The sequence below is a fragment of the Aegilops tauschii genome, chromosome 5 (genome assembly GCF_002575655.3).
Source record: "Aegilops tauschii subsp. strangulata cultivar AL8/78 chromosome 5, Aet v6.0, whole genome shotgun sequence".
In the NCBI taxonomy this organism is placed as follows: domain Eukaryota; kingdom Viridiplantae; phylum Streptophyta; class Magnoliopsida; order Poales; family Poaceae; genus Aegilops; species Aegilops tauschii.
Genome location: NC_053039.3, coordinates 277,036,390 through 277,045,065, shown reverse-complemented (window position 1 = coordinate 277,045,065; position 8,676 = coordinate 277,036,390).

Genomic DNA, 8,676 nt, shown 5'->3' with positions numbered 1-8,676 from the left:
GGTGAGAGAGAGAGAGGCCACCACAGCCTTGTGTGAGATACTCTGAAGAGCGACAAACCAGGCAGGCAGGCTCCATTGTATATAGTGAGCGGACTACCTTTTTCTCCATAAAAATTGTTTTATATTCTGTGTACGTGCCATTGAGCGCTATAACTTTATTTAAAAATAACGCGGCAACGCGTCAAGTCGAACTTTGTTTCATGCACGCGTGGTACACGACCTCCCTAGTTAAACAACCGCTACAAGCGTTCAAATTAGCACGTGGCCTGCCATTTCGTAAAGAAATGAGCTCCACCGTGTACCCGCGCGGGTGTGGCTAGGCACGAAGCGTGAGTACGTGCACGGTGCACCTATTCTCTTCTTGTATACGTACACCACCTACGTGGGGTTGTGTGAGAGAGATACAAACCTAGAGAGATATAGTGTGTGGGTTCTTGAGAGTTTTTTTTGGGGGGGGGGGGGTCAATCAAAAAATGTAACATATGAAATGTGTGTGAAATAGAGTCCTGGATATAACATATATATAGAGGGGGCGATCCACGAGAAGAGAGTGGAGGTATCATCGGCTTGAGGTGTCCATAGAATCGAAGAGAGGGATGATGTGTGTGTGTGTGTGTGCGCGCGATCGATAAAAACTGCCATCGAATTTGTGTGTGCCCACGTCAAAGATATAGAGTGGCTGGCCTACTGGAATGTGAGATGGGACATGTGCAGTTTGTCTCTGTGGCATGGATACCTACCTGCAGCGCTCGACTATCGGTGTGTGGTGGGGGAAGAGGGAGGCCCAATTAACTATAGAGGTACAATGGCTGGTATATGTGTGGAGGAGGAGAGAGGCCTACCTCATGTATTAAGGAGATCGATCTGCCTCATGTATTAAGGGAGATCGATCGGCATCCATTTATATGTGCAGGAGAGGAATAAGGTTGGGAGAGAGACAGAGCTAGAGTGTTGGAGGGGGTGGTAGTGGAGTTGCTTCTAACAAATGGTGGGATAGGCTTGCTAGACAAACGGAGGGCACGCCTGCAATATCAATAAGAGAGGAGATGGCTGCTTGTTGTCTGTGCACGTGCGTGTGAGAGACGGGTCAGGAGGTATGCACGAATGATGAGGGGGGACGATGTGGCTGTGGTAAGTAGACATAACTACATAGGAAGATCAATCACCCTTTATTAGAGAAAGGAGAGACATAACTTGTGAGGTACGTCGATCGATGGGGGGGGTAGTTAAAGTCGATCTAGGTATATGTTGGGAGATCGATCGGTAACATGCATGTGTGTGTTAGAAGCAAATGAGGCATGAGGAGAAGGATAGAGAGAGAGGGATGCATGTAGGAGGTGGTACGAGAGGCATACTATATCAAGGGGAAGGAGTGTGCGAGTACGAGAACGATGAAAAGAGTGGTGGGAGTGAGGCATGGACGGTGACAAGAGAAGAGGGGAAGCTTGTGTTTGTGCTAGGCACACCTGGCTAGAGAGGCATATCGATCGATGTGTGCCGTAAAGAAGGAGCTGGGGGGCCTACACACACCATGGGTGAACGATCTAAAGTGAAAAGACGAATTTGCGCGATGGAGCTAGAGAATGCTGAGGGAGGGTGAGAGGGACGCGGGCGTGTGCATGCACAAGAGAAAGTTAGCGCTAGCTACAAAGATAAGAGGGTTGTGTGGGTGTAAAATATGAATAGAGATCATATATACTTCATTATAAAAAGCGAATTCGGATATTTTAAGAATTTATCATAGTGTTTCAAACCGACGCATGTGTGAATATATATAACGGTGATACACATGGTGTGGTTATGAACATGTTATACTACATTTAATATATTTTATCTCTACCCTTATAAAAAACGGAGTTGTTGATGATGGTGTGCCTGCCATCCTGCATTATAGGCCGTCCGATTTATATCTGGCGGATAGCAAGGAAACTATGATGGTTGAAGTTCGCAACAATCATGATTGTAGATTCTTATTGAAATAGAGAAACGAATTCAAATTTAGTTCGAATTGCAGCGGTAGTATAGACATTTGGAATGCACTAAAATGTTGGTATGAGTAGGTTACATGCATTATACAGCAAGCAAAAAAATTTAATTGGACATAACATGGATTCATACTCCCTCCTTCCCTCTATATAGGGCGTAATGAGATTTTTAAGACCGCCTTTGACTATTGACAAGATTAATAGTACATGACATGCACAATGTGAAAATTATATCATTGAAAGAACCTTTCACAGACGAATTTAACGGTGTGCTTTGTGTAAGTTGCATGTCATATATCATTGCTCTAATATTTGGTCAAAGTTAGCATCGAAAAACGCATTAGGACCTATATAGATGGAAGGAGAGAGTAGCTTTGAATAGCATTTGTATAGTAAAACGGGGCAAGACTCTCTCTTTGTGTGGTGTGAATAGTTTTATTTTTTTCGTTTTCTTTTTGGTTGAGGGAAATGCGAAATTATTTGGTACGTACAAGTACAATATTACTACACGTTAGGCTTGTCCCAAAAATTCAACCCGCGTCTTGTTATATCCCGAAAATTCAGATATCGTGCTCCCAAAACTGGCACCTTCACAACCCGCGCCTTGCTATCCCAAAATTACAACGCGCGCTAAAACTCCCTCCAGCTACCAAATCCCGACACGCGAAATCCCCCTTCTAACCCTGAGCCGAAAGGGCCGCTAGTTCAAATCGGTGGGGGGTACTTTTGTAACACACCCTACATTTTGGACAAGTGTGTCCCTAAGTCATGCTTCACCCCCTCCCATCGCCCCCTTTTCGCCATTCGAAATCCCAGGCCGCCATAACCTCTCCGCTCCAGCCGCGAAACCTCACCCTCCTCCGTCCGCCACGTCACCGCTGCCCAGCCGGAGCCTCTTCCCCGACGAAGTCGTCCACCGCAACAGCTCTACGTCCCTCGTCCACCTCGCCGGATGAGGATCCGTCGTCCATCTCGCCGTCCCACCGGTTCAGCCGCCCCGTCCTCCACCTCCAAGGAGCTGCTCCGACGATCGCCTCGTCTATTGCGACTGCTCCAATCCCCACAGCGCCGCCTTAACCTGCTCCACCGGAACCGCAGCATCCTCACCGACTCCTCGGACGAAGCCGAGGCCTACTCGGCGCCACCAAAGAGATTGTACACTCATTGCATCGCACCTTCTCCTTAACTCGACCTCCCGGCGCCGACAGTGCTCCATCCCGCACCCCCATGGAGCGGCTACCTTGAAGCCGGTGCCGCGGGTGACATCTCCACGGCGGCTCTCCCCCAGTGCGAGGCCCCTTCGGCGGCGGCGTCCATACCAGCCGGATCTGCTGCTGCTGCTCCGGTTCTCACTCGCTCGCTCGCGCTGCTGCTGCTGCTCCAGCTCTCGCTCGATCGCTCGCTCGCCCAGCTGCTGCTGCTGCTCTCCCCCTCGTTCGTGCTGCTGCTCTCTGCTCCGATTAAGCCACACTTCAGTCGACTGAATCGACTTTTGTGTCAGTCGATTTTCAAGGGTTGGGGGGGGGGGGGCTCGCCGGAGTTAAGGAAGAACCACCCGCAGCGGGGACGGGGGCTCGCCGGAGAGGTACCCCACTATCTATCTTAGGGTTCAGGGTGGGGGGCGGAGGGCCTAGACGGCTGGCCGGGGCGGCGGTGGCGAGTTGTTTCGGGGCGGCGAGGCGGCGCTGGGGCCGGCGGTTCGGCCGGTGGTGGCTGGCGGCTCAGGGGGTGCAGGTTGAAGATGAACTACAGGCCCTCCCTAAACTACATGTCAAGTGCCTCTCTGCTACCATTGTGTTCAGTTTCGACAGTAGCATTCAGATTCCACAGTAAATTTCAGTTTCGACATTTAAGTTCAGAGTCAACAGTTTTTACCTCATCTGTTGTAGTCAGGTGGTTTTTGGTGATGTTAATTTTACATCCATTTTACTTCATCTGTTGGAGATGCTATTAGAATCCCACTTGAGATTGACGATGTCTGTCTTGTGCTGCTTCAGCCTTGACGTCTTACGGCTCACCGGAGCCGCTCCAACGACAGAACGATCCATCACAACAGAGCAGTGCCCTGGACGCCGTCTACAGATTCCTCAGATCTTCCTCCACACATCCGACAGCCACCTCTGCCTCAACTGCTTCAGCGACCAACCCAATGATGCTGAGGTCGACACGGCTATGGCAAAGAGGTTGTACACTTGTTGCATCACTTATTACTATACATTCACGTCGATCTAGTAGGGCTATTTTGGTTCAACGGAAAAACGTCGATCCACTAGTTGTTACCATCACTCTAAATTTCTGCATGCTCTCCTTACATAATCTCACCATATTTTTTTCGTATGCATGTCAGATATTGTACACAGTCATGCTGGACATGTAGAGAAAAAAGAGAAGAGTTTTGCGCGGCAATACAATGTCAAGCAGACATCGCTCCATGGTGGGTTCAATGGCAAACCCTCCCCACCCCTCTCCAGATTGTAATCCAGAGGAAGATATCTATTCTGAGGCGGATTCAGACGCCGCTGACCACTCCTATTTACCCCCAAGGTGTTTGCTCTACCTTGGCATGATGATGTTAGTCATATCATGCATATGTTGCCTTGCAGTGCCTACTTTTGACATCATATATGTCATCTGCTTAGTTTAGACATGTTCTGTAATGCCACCTGTTTAGTTTCTATATCATATATGGGAATTATGCAGTCTCATGTCTTTTAGCCAGCCATAATATATGTGAAATGTGCAATGCCATCCTGTTTAACCAGGCATCATATATTTGAATGATATCTTGTCCATCCTTTTCTTCATTACATTTCCATTTGTCGACAATGTTTGTACATTAAACTACTCTTCCTGTGAATCAGCCATTTGGGTGGGAGATGGAAAAATCTGGAGTGAAAACAAGGCCTTCAGAGCAGACAGTGCTACCTGTCGAAGCAGATCTCTTGTTGGGTCCAGATAGCTCCTCAGAGATGGATTCAGAGACAGATGACCAGTCCTATTCCCCCACTGAGGTGTATGCTCTAACTTGGCACGGTTATACTGCTCATATCATGCATACGGTGTCTTGCATTGCATAGTTTAGACATCATATACACAATATTCAACACCATGTTCTTAGTTCAGACATCATATCGAATGCCCTATGTTTAGCATATAAATCACATATGTGAATTAAATGATGCGATCCCGATTACTTAGATAACATGTAGGTGAATTATGTCATGCGATCCTGTTTAGTTATTCATCATATCTTTGAATTATGTTATGCTATGCTATCCAGTTTAGATAGACATCATATATGTGAAATTATGTCATGCTATCCGTTTTAGTTAAACAATATACATGTCAACTATTTCATGCCCTCTTTTTTCCACACTATCTATTGCATCGGTCTCTCATACAATGTCTGTACATTCAACTATGTTTCCTGTTTACCAGCCATTTGAATTGGAGCGGGTGATGCCAGTATCTAGCGGACTAAAAAAACGGTCTTCAAATAAAACAGTGCTACCTCTTGGTGGAGATAGCACCCCGGTTGTACATGCACAAGAACCAGCCCTACCACACATAACCCAAACTCTCGCAGATTGTACCCCTATTGCGATGGACAGAGAACCAGCTTCACCCAATCTAACCCCAACCCCAGCCGATAGTAACCCAGTTCCTGTTGACACAGCACCATCTCCACCACAGAGCTCCCAAACAAGAGCTGTTAGTAAGGCAGCTCTAGTGCCCAAAGGGCCAGTACTATCACGGGGAACCCCAACTCCACCAGTTAGTACGCCTATTCCTGTGGAGGAAGCACAACCAGCTAGTCGTAGTTTAGCATCTATCGCATTTGATGTTGTTAAATCGTATGTGCGTATCTTCCCATCTTGGAAATATTATACTGAAGATGAAGGAAAATGCCAGTTGCAGGTGTTTGTCCAGGAGTTATGTGTAAGTAATGTTATTCATGGCAATTACTTTGCTTCGTCCCATACATCCTACCTCCATGATGGTTATAATACAGCAAATTTTCCCATTTTTTCTCTATAGAGAAGGACCGATTTGGAAACTCAGGATGAGGTAACCTGTGCTAATACCTCTGCTATCTTCAAGAATGCTTGGCGGCAGTATCGGAATTACCTGAAGAAAACGTACTTCACCGGCAAAGAAACTCATCAAATTCCCTTACGTTCTCCTGAGACACATTTACTGGACGATGACTGGGAATGCCTTGTTCTGTACTGGTCCCGAACCAAGAATGTGGTAAGGTCTATGAGCTCATTTTCTATTTTTAAGTATTATATTCTTGCGTCTTACTGTACTTTGTTCATGTAGAACAAGTGCCTAAACCTGAAGAACAACTGTTCTAATTTAAGATTCCATTGCTATCATAGTTCAAAAAAGCGCTAGGCGTTAATTGTGCGTTTTGCCACCGCCTTGCGCTTTACTGACCAAAGCGCATGCTTATGCGCAGTTATGCACAGATTATGCGTAGTTATGCGCAATGCGTTTTGCCAACGCCTAGAGCCTAGGCGCGCTTAAGCGCTCGCTTAGGCGCGCCTTTTTAAACTATGATTGCTTTGCTCTTGTATCACTGTATTTACTCATACAAACTTATTTTTAAATTGAAGGATCCAATCAAAACTCCAATGGCACAGCAGGTATGTTCACGCATGTTTCTTTAACAGGTTTGCTCTTATCAATAGCTCTGTTGATTTCAATTTCAATTGTGTATACAGTTGAGTTTCATATCATGCACATTACTAGCATCACAACAGAGCCAATAGTGTTGTTGTACATGTAGACCCATGGTACCCATCTGAAATCTTGTTGTGCCGTGTAGTTTCCCACACTTTGTATTCTTTCACTGCTGCTTTGTCTTGAACTGATATGATTTGAACCGTGTCTCTATTTTGATTTGGCAAGACAATGCAGTGACCATAGGACATAGATATATGTTTTTTTGCTGCTTTTATTATGTACTAGTACTTGGCAATAGAAGACTTGGTAGTTTAATCCTGTCCACCTTACTAATGAACTGGTTCACCGAAATGAGTTTCATATACTAGTACATGCTAAACTTGTTATGTGTCTGCTTGTTTCTTCTTTTAGAATGCTGACAGAATATTGGGGAAGAGTGCCTTATTAAGCAATGGTAAAGGAAGTAATGCAGATAAGGTTCAGGATAGTGACACATCCTTGTTGGTCTCCAACAAAGCTGATAAAACAGCTAAGGAAGACTATCTTGAAGACAGCAAGACAACCCCAAAGTCCTGTCTTGGTTTAGTGTTGGAGTTACTGGCCGCTACCGCTTGCACAAGCTATTCAAACTCACTGTCTGAATCAGTTCGGTTTCTTGAGTCTCAACTACAAGCTGAAAGACATCGATCAGCTGTGCTGTGACAAGAAGCGGAAGGACTGCGGAAGTCCCTGGAGCATTCAGATGCATACTTTCTGGTGCAACAGCAAGCATTGGAGGATTTTAGCGCCAAACAGGACAAAGCTAATCAGCTTGCTAAGCTTATTGCCAGCATGGTGGATACCTAGGATAACGTTTCTTGAGCTCTTCTGAAGTTGTTTCAGTTATGCTCTTGTTTTGCTGCCGCGTTTATTTTCACTGGTGGCCAATTTTGACGGCCAGTGTATGTAATGTGCTGCTTTGTTCCCTATATTTGCACTGGTGGCGAACTTTGATGCCCAGTGGATGTAATATGTGTAATAGCGGTAATAGGCTAGCGTTAATTGCTTGCTTATTTATTTCCTTATTGTCTTGTTTAGTTGTTTGCTTGTAGTCACTGCAGTTCTTTTTCTTTTTTTTCTAGTGGCCACAATAGCCTATTTTTGGTAACTAGGCCAAAATAATCATGGCAACACACGGACTGTTGTAACCATGGGCCTCCTGCAGGCCGTATGATCCATGGGCCTTCGTCCGGCCGTAGGATCCATCGGCCTTCTATGCGGGCCTTAGGGTCCATGGGCCTTCTACGGGCCGTAGGGTCCATGGGCCTTCTACGGGCCGTACGATCCATGGGCCTTCTACGGGCCGTACTATCCATGGGCCTCATACGGGCCGTAGGATCCATGGGCCTTCTACGGGGCGTATCATCATTTCGCCAATCATGGGCCGTACTATTCATGGACCATAACGGGCCGTTAATAGGCCGTATTTGATAACTCTATGAAAACAGCCCAACGGGTTTTTTTGACATGAAAACGGCCCAACGTATTAACGGTCCGCAAACGGGCCGACTGTAACGACGGGCTGAATTTGGCCCACAAGCAGAAAATGACAGTAACGGGTTGTATGTAACCGAATTCTGCAAATGAGCCCAAGAATCAATGGGCCCTGAGAAGGCCGAAAGATAACTTGGGCTGGAAACGGCCCAATGGAATAACGGGCCATTAATGGGTATAAAGTGATACACTGTTCATTACGGGCCAGTTTCACCACGGGCCGTTAATGGGCCAAGAGTTACAAAGGGCCACACATGGGCCAGAAGTTAAAACAGGCTGAATCATATTGGACGGCCCAGATGACGCTACTGGGCCTAATTCGGATAGGGCGTAACGGGCCCTGGGTTAGCGGGCTGTAAATGGGCTATATGCGAACATGCCGTTAACAGGCTTTCTATGGGCCGGCCCGCCACCTTTTGACCAAGTCAAATGGGACGGCCTTTTCACAGGAATGGGCCTCTGTTGGGCC